We start from the raw sequence: 20000 nt of genomic DNA on the forward strand, positions 1-20000 counted from the left end.
ATATCAGTTATCAATACTGTGGAACCCCTCTTTCAAGCTTTTGTTTGTTTGTTTGTTTGCTTAACGCCCAGCCGACCACTAAGGGCCATATCAGGGCGGTGCTGCTTTGACATATAACGTGCGCCACACACAAGACAGAAGTCGCAGCACAGGCTTCCTGTCTCACCCAGTCACATTATTCTGACACCGGACCAACCAGTCTTAGCACTAACACCACAGGGGCGGACGAGGGGGGGGGGGGTTCTGGGGTTTCCGGACCCCCCCCCCCCCCCCAGCCAAAAAATAAAAATATATTTATGGTGCATTTCTTTATTTTACATTGAGTTTCAATTTTTGGGGTATTAATCAGTGACAAAATCATCCTCAGAATGCACCAGATTGCACCAGATTGCACCATTTTGCATCCTTTTTTTCAAAATGTTACGGGGGGGCATGCCCCCGGACCCCCCTAGGAAGCTAGGCGCTTCGTGCCGTCGGCTTTAGGGCTTTAGCAATTTTCTCCCCCCTTTCCTAACCAAGGTGGTGGGTTCAAGTGCTAGTCTTTCGGATGAGACGAAAAAAACCGTACACTACATTGGGGTGTGCACGTTAAAGATCCTACAATTGACAAAAGGGTCTTTCCTGGCAAAATTGTATAGGCATAGATAAAAATGTCCACCAAAATACCCGTGTGACTTGGAATAATAGGCCGTGAAAAGTAGGATATGCGCCGAAATGGCTGCGATCTGCTGGCCGATGTGAATGCGTGATGTATTGTGTAAAAAAAAATTCCATCTCACACGGCATAAATAAATCCCTGCGCCTTGAATATGTGCGCGATATAAATTGCATAAAATTAAAATAAAATAAATAAATCCCTGCGCTTAGAACAGTACCCACGGAATACGCGCGATATAAGCTTCATTGGTTCATATTGATTGATTGACTAATTTTCCCAATTTTCTCTAACATTTTACTCACTTCGGTAAATTGAACTTTTCTTGCAAAGACGTGATCTAAATACAAATTGACTGTGGTGAGATCAACCATGTTAAAGCACAGCCCATTCTTCATTACCTCTATCGGGTTTGTTTGTTTGTTTGTTTGTTTGTTTAACGCCCAGCCGACCACGAAGGGCCATATCAGGGCGGTGCTGCTTTGACATATAACGTGCGCCACACACAAGACAGAAGTCGCAGCACAGGCTTCATGTCTCACCCAGTCACATTATTCTGACACCAGACCAACCAGTCCTAGCACTAACCCCATAATGCCAGAAGCCAGGCGGAGCAGCCACTAGATTGCCAATTTTAAAGTCTTAGGTATGACCCGGCCGACCCACGACCTCCCGATCACGGGGCGGACGCCTTTTTTTTTCATTTTTTTTTTCATAACATAAATTTATTCCTTATCATACATTTCTATCCGTAAATAACAGTCTCTAAATATTATCATTTCAAACACTCAATTTAAACTTACACTTGTTTTATACCAGTCCCCTGAGGGTTAAATCCCTTTGAAAAATAAATAATATTTCAAGGGGTGTCCTATATCTAAATTTACTTATACACATTTTTCCAATCAAGATTAAATGGGTAAGATACTTAAACATATCATGTGTCAAACCATTCTTATCTCGCACACAAATCAGCACATCTGTTGCTTGTAAAATAATTGCTATGTTATATCGATCGTAAAACAATGTTTCAACATGCTTCCACAAATGGTGAATTTTACTGCAATAGAAAAAGAAATGTTCAATATAATCAACTTGTTCAATACAATATGGACATTTATCATTATTTGTGAGTCCCATTTTTAAGAGAAGAATATTGGTTGGGTATATATTGTGTAATATCTTCCACTGTAATTCTTTTAGTCTGGTTTCTGTTGTTGTCTCTTTTGCATTGAGCCAAACTTTTTCTTCAATATTAATACCAAGTTTGTTCAGCCAAAATCGAACACAGCAGGGTGGACTATATTTCATATCTGTCATAAAATTTCGAAAGTCTCTAGCTTTTAACATAACTTTATCATTAAAATACAATTTCGAAAATTCTTCAGTAACAGCATATACATAATCCGTATTGTTCTTTAAATAACGAGACAACGCCGAGTGAACAACAATGTACTGTAAATAGAGTTCTGGTGAAGTACCAATTAAGTTCTGTACATTTTGAAATGACAAAATGGAATTGTTTTCTAAAACGTCATTGACATGTGTTATTCCTTTTTTTGCCCAGTTGTCAAAATAAATTACATTATTTTGATATTTTATATCGACATTATTCCATATGCATGCCATCTTCAGAGATGAAGGAGAGTGCAGTGTATTATGTTCCAACCAGACTCGCAGTACTTTGCTCCAGAAGGAGGACTGAAGACTATTTAACCCTTTAAACTTTTTAGGACCAATAATTGAATTAAAACAAGATAAATCTGTTCCAAAATTACGGAAATATAATCTAGGAATCCAAGTCCATGTACTATTGTTATTCATATTCGAAAGCTGAGCAAGCCAGCCGCACAGAATAGATTCTTGCAATATGTGCATATCAATCATTTGAATTCCTCCTGTTGCTATTCCACTGCACATAACACTTCTCTTCACTTTCTCAAACGCTTTCTTATTACAATTAATTTTCCTCCAAAGAAAACGAAACAATATCGTATTAATTTCTTTCAACACAGGTTCAGGGATGCATATTGCCTGCATAACATAAACAAACTGGGAAATCAAAAAACTTTTTATTACGCACATTTTACCAAATATGCCAAGATTCCGTTTTTCCCAGTTTAAAATCACCTGTTTAATACTCTTAATTCGTTGTGTCCAGTTTTCATTCACGAGGGAGGCACTGGATGTATTGCAAAAATATATTCCCAAAATCTTCATTTGTTTAACCCATCTTAATCCGTATCCTCCCTCGTTGCTATTCCGTTTTGATCCAATCCACATTGCTTCTGATTTTACTCTATTTATCTTCAAACCGGATATAATTGTAAACTCGTCTAATATCCCCAAAACAGCTTTAATGTCATCTTTATCACGCAAAAACATGGTAACATCATCGGCATACAGAAGTGCCTTCAAAATCTTTTTAAACATATGCAATTCTTCTGAATCGTCAGTTTCAATTTCCAAACCTTTTACTTCAGAACCTTTTCGAAATCGGGTTGCAAGCAGCTCAATTCCCATAACAAAAGCTAGTGGTGAGAAAAGACAACCTTGTCGCACCCCACAGCTGACTTCAAAATCACTTGAGAGCCAACCGTTGTATCCAATGCAGCTTCTTGTGCTACTGAACAATACTTCTACCCAACGTAAAAAGTCTGTTCCAAATCCGTATCTCTTAAAGGCATATAACATAAACTCTTTCGATATGCTGTCAAATGCTTTTTTGAAATCCAAAGCAAGTACCAAACCAGGTTTTTCTTGTAATCTAAAATGTTCAATAACATCATCTATTGTTCTCAGCGTATGAGAGACGTTTCTACCTTTAATGAAACCAACTTGATCTTCGTGTACTATCTTTTGAATAACTGGGCTTAACCTATTTGCTAAACATTTAGCTAAAATCTTATAGTCTGTATTTGTCAAAGAAATTGGTCTCCAGTTTGATAAACTGTGTTTTGATAAATCTTTCCCTTTGTGGATCAGGGTAATAACCGCCGATGCTTGGGTGTAGGACAGACTTCCATTCTCAAATGATTTGTCAAATGAATCAACAATAACAGTTCTTAACTTTGACCAAAAAAACTTAATAAATTCTGTGGTAAGGCCGTCCATGCCTGGTGAGGAACCATTTTTCATCAATTTAAGTGCTGATGATGCCTCTTCAACCGTTACATTTCCTTCACACTCTGCCTTCTCCTCATCACTTAACTGGTGAAGTCATTACAGATCAATTTGATATACTGGAAGCTCAGAGAGAGTATTTTCAAACTCTTTATTCACAAAAAATACCTGATGAAAATTTAGACAATAATATTGCATCCTTTTTGCAAGATTGCGATGTTCCTCAGTTAACGGGGCGGACGCCTTACCACTAGGCCAACCGTGCCGGTTATCGGGTTTGTGTGGATTGTGAAAGAGTGTATACCCTTGCTTTTAGTGAGTCAAACTTTTCCATGTGACATTATAGGCCAGTCACCACTGTTGCATGTAAAAGACCGCAGGATTCAGAATAAAAAAACAAGAAAGGTAGGTTGTTGGAACGTTTGTTATTGACAAAACAATACATTCGCTTTATATATTTTTATATAAAAAACAACCTCGCTTGTGGCTTCGTGGCAGGCGGAAGAAAAAGTCAGCCAGATAAGTTTTCGTTATTGTTTGTCTGTGCACTTAAAAGACCGTTGGGTCGATATATTTGTGAATGTATTGTTTTGTCAATAACAAACATTCCAACAACCTACCTTTCTTGTTTTTTGATTTTAAACTCAAAAGAAATCTAAAAATGTCAAGCTTGAATTTGTTATGTATGACCAGGTGACTCAGGCTTTTCAAATTATGCCAATAAACGCATTACTCCTCATTGGGATATAAAGTACACAAATAAGTTATTCACTTATTGCAAGCTGTCTGTATGCATATCACATGAGTAAAAACCAGGAACCGGAAATAAGTTGTTTTTTAAAAAATGTTACGCCTTACCACAATTTACTTGCAATCAAGAAAGTCTTTAAAGTTGAAAACCAGCATATCCATCAAATTACTTATGCTTTGCGCATTATGCTTGGACAAATATTAATATTAGGGCTGTATAATAATTGAAAGTGCTTTTGTTACATAATACTTTTCCAGAAGAGGTATGATCGACCATGATTGGCTATTATGGCTTTTTATCGTTACACAAAAATGTACAATACCATACAAAAGGTCAACAAAAAAAAGAAGGTAAAGATGTTCCCATCACCATTTCTTGGTCGTAGGGGAGCAAGATACTGAGATCTCAACTACTATCAGGACAGCTTTATGAGGGCGATGCCTCGGGTACTCCTCTCCCTATAACTGCCTTTGTCTTCCCGTACCCATTTCCAGGTGTGTGGACTGGAGAGCACTTGGAACAAAAGGCGAAGCCTTCGAGGCTCACGTAAGAAATCGACAAACAGTAACACAAACTCAATCACTCCGTCACACATATACACTCACACACACACACACACACACACACACACACACACACACACACACACACACACACACACACACACACACACACACAGTAAGCATAGGTGAAACTGTGCAAGAAAGCGAGACACTAGATCTAGATCTGTCTGTCTGCATGTAGCCTACTTACAGGGACACGACTGCCAACTAGTCTCGGTCCGCACAAAATAACAATGACCGAGACGTTCAGTAATTCCTTCGCGTGACGTCTAACCCTCTTACGTCATAATGTGACGTCTTCAAATGACGAATTGTTAAAGTTTCTACCACAGACATACACACGCACGCACGCACGCACGTAATGTGACGACTTCAAATGACGAATTGTTAAAGTTTCTACCACAGACATACACACGCACACACACACACACACACACACACACGCACGCACGCACAGACAGACAAAGTTACGATCGCATAGGCTACACTTACGTGAGCCAAAAATCGGGTGATTGTATTCCGGTGGGGATCGAACCCATGACCTCCAGCATCAGGGGCAAGCGCTCTAAGGCCAACAAAAAAAATAGGTCTGTTTACGGTAACATAGGCCCAAACAAGAGGCGAAGCCTTCAAGGCTCCCGTAAGAAATCAACAAACAGTAACATAACACAAACTCACTCACTCCGTAACACACACAGAATAGTCAGGTTATAAATACAAGCCACTTTACCTATGCAGCATGGTGACCCTACAATATGCGAAACATGTCGACTGCAGCAGCCTGGTTCTTAAAATAATTCTGACGGTCAACACAGCCAGAAATGCCAACAAAGACAAGAAAGCTGTTGCAAGGTAAGCTTACCAAACGTTACATAGCGAATCATATGATAGTGCGTAAACAGCAAACAGTAGATCTACAATCAAAGAGAGGATCGAGTCTGGAATGAAACGCGATACAGATCTAGCATTCAAAAACTGTCTTTCACGTTCAAGGAAGTTGTTGCAAAGTACTTAAGACTTACTAAATTGTACAGACAAAACCATGACAGTGCATGTTTTGAATCTGAGGAAAAAATCGTGATCATTTTGACTTTGAGAACAGATTCATTCTGTTTCCTTATATCTGCATGTTCAAGTAAATGGTGGACAGTTTTTTTCGGGCAGAGTAAACTTAACTTGAGACTCTACTGCAAGTCTTGAAATTCACATAAATCGAACCACGAGCAAAGACATCCAAACATTACAGGCACTTTAGATCAACTCATTTCACTAGAGGTGACTGCCAAAGAAACTACAATGTTTGACATCCGTGTCTGCTGAAATAAAAAGAAATTAAAACAAAACGGATTAACAGTAGGTGACACGTTATGAGAGTGGGAGACACTAGATCTGTCTCTGAACTTACCGGGATACGGCTGCAAGATCGACACTGACTGCCGCGCTTTCGACAGCTCTTCCTCGCGTGGACATTGGAAACACGCTGTGCAGATCAAATTGTAGGAAATCTCCCTTTGGTATCTTCTTTATTTACTTTTCTGGAGCTTAGAAACCGAACAACATGAAATCGTCTTCCCCGGCGAATCGGCGAGGTGAGAACTGGACCACAATCCTTCGCGCGACCCCTGACCTGATCTTGACACCTGACCTGCCGTCTGCATGCCAAACACGACACAAACCAGTCAACTGCTTGTACCCCTTCAAAACCCCCCACCACCCGTTTTCTTTGGATACACGCTTTAACTACACACATGCCGACACAATGTTGATCATTGCTTCAATAATTTGAAGATGGTGCTTGAAAATTAACCACGTGAAATGAGTATTTCGGTGTTTAGCCAAAAATGTTAAAGTTTCTACCACAGACATACACACATACATACATACGCACGCACGCACGCACGCACGCACGCACAGACAGACAGAGTTTACCATCGCATAGGCTACACTTACGTGAGCCAACAATAGGGTAAAATTAACCACGTGAAATGAGTATTTCGGTGTTTAGCCAAAAATGTTAAAGTTTCTACCACAGACATACACACATACATACATACGCACGCACGCACGCACGCACGCACGCACAGACAGACAGAGTTTACCATCGCATAGGCTACACTTACGTGAGCCAAAAATAGGGTCGGTAGGTCGGGATTTTATTTTTTTATTTTTTTATTCCAAAAAACCATATTTTTACGTTATTTTGCAAAAAAACCCAAAAGATTTTTTTTTTTTTTCCCCAAATGCCAAAAAAAAGTCTAGGGTCGCGCGAAAAAACTAGGGTCGGTCGGGTTACTGTAAACAGACCTATTTTTTTTTTGGCCTAACCACTGTGGAACTCCGGCTAACATTTTGAAACGTTCGATTATCTCCTTGTTCCTGTGTTGAGTGAGAGAAAGGCGAGGTGAGCGCCTTGGCATGAAAGGTGTCGTTGATAAGTCAAGCGCGTGATAATTAAAAAAAAAGAAGTTTTCATCAAAGACCAAATAAATATGATGTTCATGTTACTGGCAATATCTGGGTTAACATACTTTATGCTTGAGATTGACCAAATGTGTACACACCGTTGTCTCCGGGCTCTGTATTGGCCAACGGTGTGTTACTCGTCTGAAACAGACAAAAACACAGACAGACAGACAGACAGACAGACAGACAGACAGACAGACACAGACAGACAAGACAGACAGACACACAGACAGACAGACAGACAGACAAACAATCAGTCAGGTGAGTGTTTATATATATACACATTTGCTGTTCCAAAACCACAGGTGCCTTGCTTACTCGAACTTTTTTGCATGAACTAGTATTTGAGATGCGGACTTTACCTGATCGAGTCAGTCAATGAGAGAGATTCACCATTACCAATGGAATGCATTATATCCTACTACTGCTACACACACACACGCACACGCACTTGCGCACACACACACACACACACACACGCGCGCGCGCGCGCGCGCACGCACGCACGCACTCACACTCTAACGTGTCTGACAGACAAGAAGCGAACGAAGTCAGTCACCATGTTAAGTCATCGTTTTCACGAGTTTTCATTCACAAGCACCTGGGAAATAAATCTCATGTTCCCCGGGGAATAAATCCCCGGTTACCATAGTTGCAGGAAGCCCTATTACGTGGATAATCAAAAGCAAACCCAATAGAAACGCTCGAGGATTCTTCGGCTCTTTTCCCAAGTTCCAAATACGAACTGGCAAACTGGCAAATGTAAACAAAAAACAAAACTACCTCATCAAAGGTCATACATTTATGCTTTATCGCAAACAAATGAAACCTATCGATATGTTTTATCTTCTCACAAAGTCATGGAGTGCGTGTATCTCTGTTTGGAGAAACACGAACGTAAGTTTAAGTCAAACCAATTGACCCCTGACACACACATTTTGACCCGTGCACAAGACGTTGTATCGATAAACTACGCGCAAAAATAAAAAAATAATAATAAAAAAGCAAAGAACATAGCAACAAGAAATGAAGACATCTGACAAAGCCGAGCAAGCAGAATGACAAGTCTAATGAAAAACAGAGAGGCAATGAGAAACAAGATCGCGATTATCTTTCCTTCGCGGCACGACGCAAATCGTTTGTGTCCTTTGACCCAATTCGTGCAGTGCTGCACGATGCAAATCTTCTGTGACCTTTGACTCAACGTAGCTTCAATATTCGATTACTAATATTTACCACTGAAAACCGAGGGGTGGAATACCGAGAGGGGCAGGGTGGTAGGGCGATGGTGAAATGTAATGAAGAGACACGTGTAGCAATAAGAGAAAACCGATTCTGCAATAACACAAACAAGAACAAAAAACCCAACACTGACCTATATGAATATTTAATCAATAATATGATCGTCTGCGTTGCAGGTGTGCAAGTGAAGGGTTGGGGGGGGGGGGTAACTTGATCATTAATTTGTGTGTGTCAGTGTTTGTGTTCATGGACTGATTGTGAGGGGGGGGGAGGGTGGGGTGGGGTGTGTTTCAGGTTTTGGTGTGGGTATGAAACGAGCAAAACAATACCCACACCACAAAATCTTGGAGGCAAAAAACACTCGCCGTCGCATCATTTTGTCCGCACAATATTATATGCACCAACAACCGGAAAGAAAGGTGACAATGGAAAAAGACTCATCTTTGCTTCCTGCGATTCCTTGCCCCCGACTCGAACGTCGCACGATAATCCACATAACAGATCTGTTGTGAGATGGTCAACGCTGACTGTGCAAGCAAATCACCTAGTTTGAAATACGACAATCCCATCGCTCGAATGCAACGTGTGGGCACTATCATCTCAAAGGCGCTTACTGTTGCTTTCACACACCACTCTGTAGTCGGAACCTACAGAACTTCGCATCCTCAAACCTGACATACTTGTCTCAACATTATAAACTCAAATCACACACAGTAAGTTGTTTTCTCACGCCAGCTTTGAACAACGTGCTGGGGCCCCGAACATGCATTATAATAACAGAACTCGCGTTTCAAACCATGGCTCCCTGTGTTGATTTTTCACTTAATGTTGAACCACCAAAATGATGACAAAAACGATGTTTGATGGTTTATTGCCAGACCAGCTTTTTTGTCGGTCCTCGGGGGGCATATCGACTTTTGATTCATATTTATTGACCGCGGCCTGTCAATAAATATGAAACAAAAGACGATATGCTCCCCCTCGGACCGACAAAAAAGCTGGTCTGTCAACAACCCATCAAACATCTTATAATGTTCAGGTCTTCGACACCGTGTGTACTTGACAATGTGCGATCTAAAATCAGTGAAAACCTTTTTACAAAGTCTGCTTTACAAAGCAAGATTCTAACAAGTTGGCACTGACTTCAATCGCCGTCATTGTAGCCTTTCTGTCAAACTTCAATAAAGTGCCAGGTGATTTCAAAGCGACATACAGTAGACTGTCCTATAAGATCATTATATCTCTCCTTTTTCACCCGTCTGCGCATTTTTCTCGCGGTTACTCTAGGCAGGCGGGCACATGTTCTTCGTCTTTTACTTGGTTTCGTGTACTCATGAGTAGCTATCTATTGCATGTTTACTACATTTTCTGTTTGCTTTGTTTTTTGTCCGATAATCAAATATATATACTAAATGATGCAAAGGCGAGCAAAAACGTGTCAGTCGCAAGTGAAAACATGATATGTAAACTCGACACTACTGTTTTAGCTCATCCCAATGTGTACGATTTGACTGATAAAATAATCATGTCTGATCCCAGACTATTCCATGAAAGGCAGCGTCTTCCTGTACTCCATACTTCCTAAAACAGGAAAATCGAGAGTATAAAATTATGGAGTCACCGCAACTTGACGATATCACTGTCAGTAGAACAAGGCACTGCCCACCCCCCCCCCCCCCCTCTCTCACTCTCTCTTTCTCTCTCTCGCTCTGTCTCTGTCTCTCTCTGTCCCTCTCTCTGTCTCTCTGTCTCTGTCTCTGTCTCTGTCTCTGTCTCTCTCTCTCTCTCTCTCTCTCTCTCTCTCTCTCTCTCTCTCTCTCTCTCTCTCTCTGACCGAAACTTACAGGCACGCTAACGTGTTTCAGAGCCAAGAAACAAGTCTAGTCCGTCGGTCTCCCTGTTGGTGTTCAGCTCGTTCACATTATGAGTACGTCACAATGTTGGATCTAAGATCAGTGAAAAGCGTTTCACAACTGCTTTTCACCACGATTCTAAAAAGGATTACAAAGATTTGCCATTTGAGCAGTCATTGGTTTGAAGTGTCAGAGAGAGAAATGCCTTTTCTTAACGTTGGACGGAGCGCCGAGAAAAACTGTTCAATCGCCACCATTGTAGGCTTTCAGTCAAATAAAATAAAATACCAGGTGTGATTTCAAAGCGACACACAGTAGGCTGTCGTCTAGGATCAATAGATCTCTCCCTGTAGACCCGTGTTTGGATTTTTCTCGCGGTTTCTCCACACAAGCTGGGGACGTGTTCTATCTCTGTGATATTGTTTTCAAACCATGGTTTCGTGTACCTATGTCTCGCAATGCATGGATTGGTTCATGTAATATGTCATATTCCATTTCGTCACGCTCATAAACATAATTGCTCATGACACTTTTGTGAGTTTTGAGAAAAACGCAAAAAGCCCAATTCTTTGGTTTCTGAACAATCATTCTATCTGATTTTAGTTATAAGTTGCAAACTATCTCGAGCGGTATAAGATGGATAAACGTGAGATAAAGAGCTGACAACAACATTTTCAATCAGCAAACTTGCATAACAACCCACACAGAGCATTTGCATACCTTCACATTCTCAAAACAAGTCTTCCGGTATCATTTAAGCAAAAGTGCCTAACTCAAGATACGAGATCGGCAGTTTTGCTTACGTTACTGCAGAGACATAGTATGTATGTCTCTGGTTACTGTGGCAATGGTTTCGATGGTCTGAGAGTTTGTACTCTCTAACACATGATAGATACCCTTCCGGTAGCTTCCCCTGTAGTTTCAGTACAGAAATGCCTAACACTGAGATATGTATTTTTTATGAGCGTGACGAAGTTTTTGTTGCTGTTTGTTTGGTCCAATAAGGATCATACCAAATGAAGAAAAGGCGTCGCTCAGAGAATAGAAATGGTATGTAAACTCTACACGTAAACTCGATACCACTGTCAAGAAATATTTAAGGCAGGGAGAAAGTGATTGTTTCTTTCGCAAACTTTAAAAAACAAAATGTTGATGTGTTGTTGTCCTATTAATTGACATTCAAATTATTTATGTGTCAGAATTCTTTTGCGTCCGTTTCCCCGGTAAACCATTTAGTTTTGGGGAAACACTTATCTTCCCAAAAATAAGGAAATAAAATCATATGATTTATGTTACTGTAAACTGGTCACACCATTCCGTAACAGAGCAATTTCTTTATATCTATAAACAGATTTTGTTAAATTGAAAGATATCATAGGCGCAAAATACGTTTTGACAAAAAACTACTTTCTGCACTTTGAAAGAATTCTTTTTAATCAATAAATGTATAGAAAATGTTCTTGCACAGAGACCCCACTTCTCGTTAACATGCGAACAAGGGTAAGAAGATTGAACATCCAAAGGACGAGCATTTCCCACTGACGTCACTATTTCCAACAAACAAAAAAGATACTGGGAAAACAGCGTCATAAATGTTTACAATGATGACAAATGTTGATAAATCACTGGAAAAGGATCAGTTTTATTGCAAGGAAGATTGCGATGTTGACACACTAACATCGTGCCATGATTCTATGGTTTCTAAAGCTCTTAAAATGCTGAGACCTCGATATACACACAGCATTGGATATACTCCGTCACGGCGGAGGGCTGACCGTGCACCCAAAAGCGGACTCTACCACATGGGTATTTTTTGGAAGCTTGGGGCCTGCCAAACATAACAATCGATGTTAACAAGAAATATTCAAGGGCGCACTTTCTCTTTTCAGTCAAAATTCAACTATAGGGCCTACCCTGAAGAGTGTGTGTGTGTGAGTGTGTGTGTGTATGTGTGTGTGTCTATCTGTGTGTTTCACACTGCCTACGTGACGTGATGGGTCTGTTCTATTACATTTAATGGCCGAATGAAACGTGATGCATGGTCCTAGATGCCATGTGGCTTATGAGTGCTTCGTGCTGTCTAATCGTAAAATGGAAAATTGTGTTACCTGTTGTTTGCTATACAATGTCAACATTTGAGCTAGAAAACTATGACTGTGGTGGTGGTCGCTTTTATCCCCACTAGGTCTGTGAGAGCGTTCGTGTTTATAAGCTTGGTATAATTGAGTGTCAAAAGTCTAACTTAAAAATGCGGGTCATGGCTAAGTTAGACTTTTGGCATTCAATTGTATTGCAAGGTCGATCAGACTTGTTTACCTGCCGCGTGGCGAAGGAAGGAGACCGAAACAAACAGCCGGGTGTGTAGGGCACCATGTGAATACTGTACTACGACAACAGGGCCCTTTGGAAGCCGGATGTATAATGACACGGCGGAATAAAACACGCAGTGGTGCAAAAAGTGTGGCACACTTGAGTATAGTCTCTCCGGTGGGATACGTTTGTACTGCGTCTTTCTGCAACAGAAAATAATCGTGCGCATAGCATTGCTGTTTTCTTCCTTTCGTTCGGGCAGTGAAAAACATCTTCCTTGTGCGTCCAGGCTTCTACACTGGACAAGAGCACTCCATTATCTGCAATAACAGCACCATTTATACGTGGACACAGAGAAACATCTACAGCTTGGCTGCGTTCTATGCACAGTGAGATATATTACATTTTGCTGAGCTGATTTGGTCATTGACACGATACGTGTGTTACGCGTGATTGTTCTGAAAAGTGACTATTACATGATTGTTCTGAAAGTCTACTATTTATTTCATAGTAAACATGTAAGCCCTCATACGTGGTTGTTCTGAAAGCTTACTAATTTACATGATTGTTCTGAAACTCTACTAACGGTAAACTTGCTTCACCCGTGAAATGTTGTCAGATAAGGAACAATATGTATACCCCAGCCCAACGAAGTTGGAGGGGGGTATACTGGATTCACTTTGTCCATCTGTCTGTGTGTATGTCTGTATGTATATGGAACAATATTTTGATGCAATAATACTAAATCTTAAGTGAAATTGATATTTATACCCCTGCCCAATGAATACAAACTCAACAAGTAATACGTTTCATACATTGAACATGTCTTCTTTATTGTTCTCCACTCAAAATTCAAATTAAATGTCCAAAGACAAAAATTATTTATAATCTTCAAAACTGTAATGATTCTTCTTGAGTATTCCCAACTCAAAATTCTAATTACAGGTTTAAAGGGACACATAGAAACTTTTGATTTTCCCTCTTTGCCATGCTTAGGTGGCTAGGTCACCAAAATGGATCAAAAGGCATGGCAAAGAGGGAAAATGGAAGCTAATTTTTGCCCCTTTAAAGACGAAAGGCACAACAAATAATGTTCACAAATGAAACTTTTTTTTATGAACTAAAAATTAAAGTGGAGAGGGAATGAGAGACGTGAGGAGATGTCCGGGGTTGCGAGATGGGTGGGGAGTCTGGGCTATAAAGTTCTTGCACGCGAGACAATATACTTCTTTTTTGTGTGTGTGTGGGGGTATTTTGTTTATGAAAACTCTCTCTCTCTCTCTCTCTCTCTCTCTCTCTCTCTCTCTCTCTCTCTCTCTCTCTCTCTCTCTCTCTCTCTCTCTCTCTCTGCAAAAAGACATGTTTGCCCCCCCCCCACCCCAGGAACAGCAGCTGCTCCCCCCCCCCCCCAATTTCCGACGCCAGTGCACTGAGTACATACGCACACACACACACACACACCACACATACACACACATGACAGCTAAATTTATTAGCACATCTCTGTTTTCAGTGACACTTGTTTTTTTTATTACACAGCAACCACCAGAATTGTGTATGTGAATTATTCAAATGGTTTGATAAAGTGTCAGTTGATATGAGCAAACCTCCCCCACCCCCTACACCTAAAAACAAGTCGCGAAAGGCGAAAATACAACATTTAGTCAAGCTCAGTCGAACTCACAGAATGAAACTGAACGCATTACATTTTGTCCGCAAGACCGTACACTCGTAGCATCGTCTGTCCACCGCTCGTGGCAAAGGCAGTTCTTTCTTTCTTTATTTGGTGTTTAACGTCGTTTTCAACCACGAAGGTTATATCGCGACGGGGAAAGGGGGGAGATGGGATAGAGCCACTTGTCAATTGTTTCTTGTTCACAAAAGCACTAATCAAAAATTTGCTCCAGGGGCTTGCAACGTAGTAGAATGTACTACCTTACTGGGAGAATGCAAGTTTCTAGTACAAAGGACTTAACATTTCTTACTTACTGCTTGACTAAAATCTTCACAAAAATGGACTATATTCTATACAAGAAACACTTAACAAGGGTAAAAATAGAAACAGAATCCGTTAGTCGCCTCTTACGACATGCTGGGGAGCATCGGGTAAATTCTTCCCCCTAACCCGCGGGGGGTGGCAAAGGCAGTGAAATTAACAATCCAGAAAATCGCGGTAGCGGTTGCGCTGAGGAGGATAGCACGCTTTTCTATATCTCTATTCTTTTTATCTCTCTGAACGTGTTTTTAATCCAAACATATCATATCTATATGTTTTTGGAATCAGGAACGGACAAGAAATAAGATGAAATTGTTTTTAAATCGATTTCGGAAATTTAATTTTAATCATAATTTTTATATTTTTAATGTTCAGAGCTTGTTTTTAATCCGAATATAACATATTTATATGTTTTTGAAATCAGAACATGATGAAGAATACGATAAACGTAATTTTGGATCGTTTTATAAAACAATATTTTTAATTATAATTTTCAGATTTTTAATTACCAAAGTAATTAATTAATTTTTAAGCCTCCAAGCTGAAATGCAATACCAAAGTCCGGCCTCCGTCGAAGATTGCTTGGCCAAAATTTCAATCAATTTGATTGAAAAATGAGGGTGTGACAGTGCCGCCTCAACAAAATGCTGGATATGACGTCATCAAAGACATATATCGAAAAAATGAAAAAAATGTCTGGGGATATTATACCCAGGAACTCTCATGAAAAATTTCATAAAGATCGGTCCAGTAGTTAACTCTGAATCGCTCTACACACACAGACACACACACACACACAGACACACAGAGACACACAGAGACACACACACACACACATACACCACGACCCTCGTCTCGATTCCCCCCTCTACGTTAAAACATTTAGTCAAAACTTGACTAAATGTAAAGAGGGAGGGGAGAGACGGATCAACTCAAACACACATCTGAAGCTGTCGCGCACACAGAAGACGGATCAACTCAAACATACTTCGTTGGGCAGGGGTATGCATTACTGAATCGTGGCTCCCCCATAAAGGAGCTAACGCTAAGATCAAGGACTTAACACCCCCCGGCTACAAAACGCTGCCTTACTCTCGAGAAGGGCGCGTAGGAGGTGGGATTGCAATTATCATCAAGGAATCCCTTCTCCCTAACATCAAACCAAAAACAGACTTCAACTTCCCCCACCCGTCTTTTGAGCTCGTTGAGCTGACTCTTGTCCTTCCATCTGACACCCTTCACCTCTTCGTCATCTACCGCCCCCCACCTAGCCGTAAGAACAAGCTCACACATATGCAGTTTAAAAACGAGTTCCCGGATTTTCTGGAGTACTGCAATGGGCTTAGGGGCAAATTGCTCATCGTCGGTGACGTCAACGTCTGGTTCGATGATGCGCGCCATCCCCTCACTGAGGATATGTGGGATATTCTCAACGTATTCAAACTCTCCCAAACCATCACCGTTCCAACACAGCGCAACGGACACACCTTGGATTGGGTTGTTTGCCGAGATGATGAATCGATCATCAAGTCTTTGACTATGGATTACATTCTACCCTCGGATCACTACTGTGCTGTACTGGACTTATTTCTCCCTAAACCTGAACATCGCCCTACCTTCGTCATGAGAAGGAATATCGCCGCTGTTGATGTTGCTGCCCTGACAGAGGACATGCTGGCCTCCATCAACTCTTCCGTCCATCCCGCCGCTCATCAACTCGACCAGTATCTCAAAGATGCTCTAGATTCGCATGCCCCGCCAAGACGCCGCAAGGTGTCGTCGCGGTCTTCATGTGAATGGTATAGCGCTGTCGCTGATGAGCTGCGGCCACTGAAGCAGGAGCGACGCAGAGCTGAACGCCGCATGCTGCGACCGTCGAGCACGTACATCGACACAGAGATTTTTAACAGAGCTAAACACCAGGTTAATCGCTTTGTTGAAGCTGCCAAAACTGCATATAACTCAGCCCAGGTACTCGCAGCTAAGACTATGAAGCAGCTGTATTCTGTCACAAATAGTCTGCTTGGTAAAGAGAAAAACTGTCCTCTCCCGACCATATACACTCCAAGTCGTCTACCCTGTGAATTTTCCGATTACTTTAGAATTAAAGTACAGACAATACGAGAAGAACTTGACTCTCAGCTAACCTCTACCACCAGCAAATTCACAGAGAAAAAATTCTCAGGAACATCTTTCTCGGGTTTTCACCATGTGTCAGAATGTTTTGTCAGAGAAAAAATTGCTGAATCCAACCGTAAGACATGTGAGCTTGACCCATTGCCCTCGTGCATTCTCAACCAGTGTATTGATGCGCTAGTTCCATGCATTACCGGTATCGTCAATGACTCGCTGGCCACCGGGATCTTCCCATCTGTATACAAATCGGCGGTAGTCCGCCCTCTGCTTAAAAAACCTTCCCTAGACCCTAACTGCCTAAAAAACTTCAGACCCGTCTCAAATCTTCCTTTTTTCTCGAAATTACTTGAAAAGATAGTTCTCTCTCAGATCATTGGGCACCTCACCCAGAACAAGCTCCTCGACCCCCATCAGTCCGCGTATAGGGCTGGCCACTCAACAGAAACCGCTCTCATCAAAGTTGCAAATGACCTTCTCTTAGCTCTCGATCAAAAGCATGTGTCTGTCCTTTCTCTATTAGATCTCTCGGCAGCATTTGACACTATTGACCACTCCGTTCTCCTGACAAGACTTCACAATTCTTTTGGTATTTGCCACACTGCTTGGTTTAAGTCCTACCTCACAGACCGCTCTCAGATAGTCTCCATTGACGGCTTCCAATCTGCTCCATCCCCGTTGACTTTCGGTGTCCCCCAAGGTTCTGTACTTGGCCCGGTGCTATTCATCATGTACACGAAACCAATATCTAATGTCATCTCTCGCCACTCTGTTTCCTATGAAAGCTTTGCTGATGACACTCAGTTACAAAAATCTGGCCCTATTACTGACCTCCCCAACACAATCGAGACAACTAAGAACTGCATCTCTGACTTGAAATTGTGGATGACCGAAAATAAATTGAAACTTAATGACGACAAGACCGAGATCATGCTAGTTGTACCCCCTTCTCTTAAAAAAGAACCATCCCTTCCTGCCCAAATCTCTATAGCTGGAACTGATATTCAGTTGGCTTCTCAAGTACGAAACCTCGGTGTCATCTTCGACGAAACTCTCTGCTTCAAACAACAAGTCTCCACTGTCTGTAGAAATGCCTACTATGAACTGAGAAAAATTAGCTCCATCCGCCACTGCCTTTCTTCCGATGCTACAAAAACCCTCATTTGCTCTCTCGTTCTTTCAAGGCTAGATTACGGAAATGCCCTTCTTTCTGGTTCATTTGACTATCTCATTGAAAAACTGCAGAAAGTACAGAACAACTCCGCTAGATTAATCACAAAGACCCCTAAAAGACACCACATCACACCTGTTTTGAGATCCCTTCACTGGCTGCCTGTAAGAAGTCGTATTCAATACAAAATTGCATGCATTTGTTTCTCTTTCTTTCATGGTACAGGACCTGCTTATCTCTCTGAGATGTTATCAAAATATTCAAACCTCTCCTCTCTTCGCTCTGCAACAGATACCAATGTACTTAGTAAACCAAAAAGAAACAGAAAATCAACTAACTATGGATTTGAGAGATCCTTCAAGTACCAGGGACCTCTTGTCTGGGAGAAAATCCCCCGGAGCATTAGGGATTCCCAGTCACCATCTGCCTTTAGAACAGCCCTCAAAACACACATGTTTAAGTTAGACCTCTGAAGAAGATCCCATGATCGGTGAGTCATCGGCGCTGCCACGTGTATTATCTACTAAAGTGTGGCGTTCATGAGGATGTGTATGTGCCTGTGTGTGTTGTACTAGAATAACGTATGCGTACATGGAATGACATTGCGGGTTACCTGAACATTGACAATGACGAAACAAAGATTGTGTGTGTGTGTGTGCGCGCGCGCGTGTGTGTGTGTGTGTGTGTGTGTGTGTGTGCGTGTGTGTGTGCGTGCGTGTGTGGGTGTGTGTGACCATGTTTGAATTTATTCGGATTTAGTTCTCTTTCCTTGTTTGTATTATGATTGTGTAAGTGTAAAGCGCTCTGGGCTCGTCACCACGAGGTTTACGCGCTATATAAGTAATCGTTATTATTATTATTATTATTATACGTAGAGGTTACACGCCGAGTCTCAGTGATTATTTAAAAATAATGGTCGAAGTTAGCGGATCATGAAAAATGCGAGCTTTAGCGAGCTTTTTCATGACCGCGAACTGAGACCATTATTTTGTATAATCACTGAGACGAGGTGTGTAACCTCTTTATTCCTCCTTTCTTCAGTTATTCAAAGAAAAGAGGAGTTTTTTTTGCGAAAGTTTGATCGAATCCTATTCACTCAACCAGTCAACCTGCGCAGGCGATCGATTAATGCGCGGTTGTATAGTTCCGTGCAAATCATTCCATTCTGTTAACACTTCTTGTCAGTTTTCCTATTTTGGACTAAAATCAAGTACACAGATATGCTGTTATTCTGCTGTGGCGGCAAAGGCAGATATTGTGTGTTCTGTATATGTTTTGGTATCGCTTAGGATAATGTTCTTTCGTCAAATGGGACTAGCAGACGAACTTTTGCACCCGTGTTCCAACGTTAAAAACTGTATGAAGTTCAGTTTTCTGGGGAAAATAGTGTATGAAACCGCTTTATGTTGTTTAAATTGATGAGATGTGTGCATTTGGTTGCGTGTGATCTGTTTATTAAATGAAATATTGTTGAAAGCTGACCGTCGGATTGCAGTCTGTTGTCGAAGAAACTGAGTGAAAAGAAGGGGAACTACAGTACTCTTGTCGCTAGACAAAGTATGAGTTACTTGCCTTGCGGGAAATTGCTTGTGATGAACGTTTGAGCACGGCAAATCTAGATTCAGAAAACAACCGAACTCATGGATTTTATATGAAGATTCATGTGTTCAGGCCTGTAGTTGTTAATTTAAATGCGGTATGTTTGTATTGTTTGCTCCAGAGATGTATACTTCGTACGTT

The 20000-nt window shown here is 41.1% G+C and overlaps 1 protein-coding gene and 1 long non-coding RNA gene across 2 annotated transcripts in view; both read left to right on the top strand.

The window, feature by feature from the left end:
- The window catches only part of LOC138950740 (uncharacterized), a 238231-nt gene that overhangs the window by 39379 nt on the left and 178852 nt on the right, over positions 1 to 20000 (top strand). The window lies entirely within an intron of this gene.
- LOC138950735 (ankyrin-1-like) overlaps positions 16009 to 20000 on the top strand; it is an 11873-nt gene continuing 7881 nt past the window's right edge. The window contains exon 1 of the mRNA XM_070322463.1: positions 16009 to 20000. This exon is cut by the window's right edge and continues 599 nt beyond it. The gene's annotated coding sequence lies outside the window, so the exon portion shown is untranslated.

This window comes from Littorina saxatilis, linkage group LG16 (assembly GCF_037325665.1).
Source record: "Littorina saxatilis isolate snail1 linkage group LG16, US_GU_Lsax_2.0, whole genome shotgun sequence".
Classification (NCBI taxonomy): Eukaryota; Metazoa; Mollusca; class Gastropoda; order Littorinimorpha; family Littorinidae; genus Littorina; species Littorina saxatilis.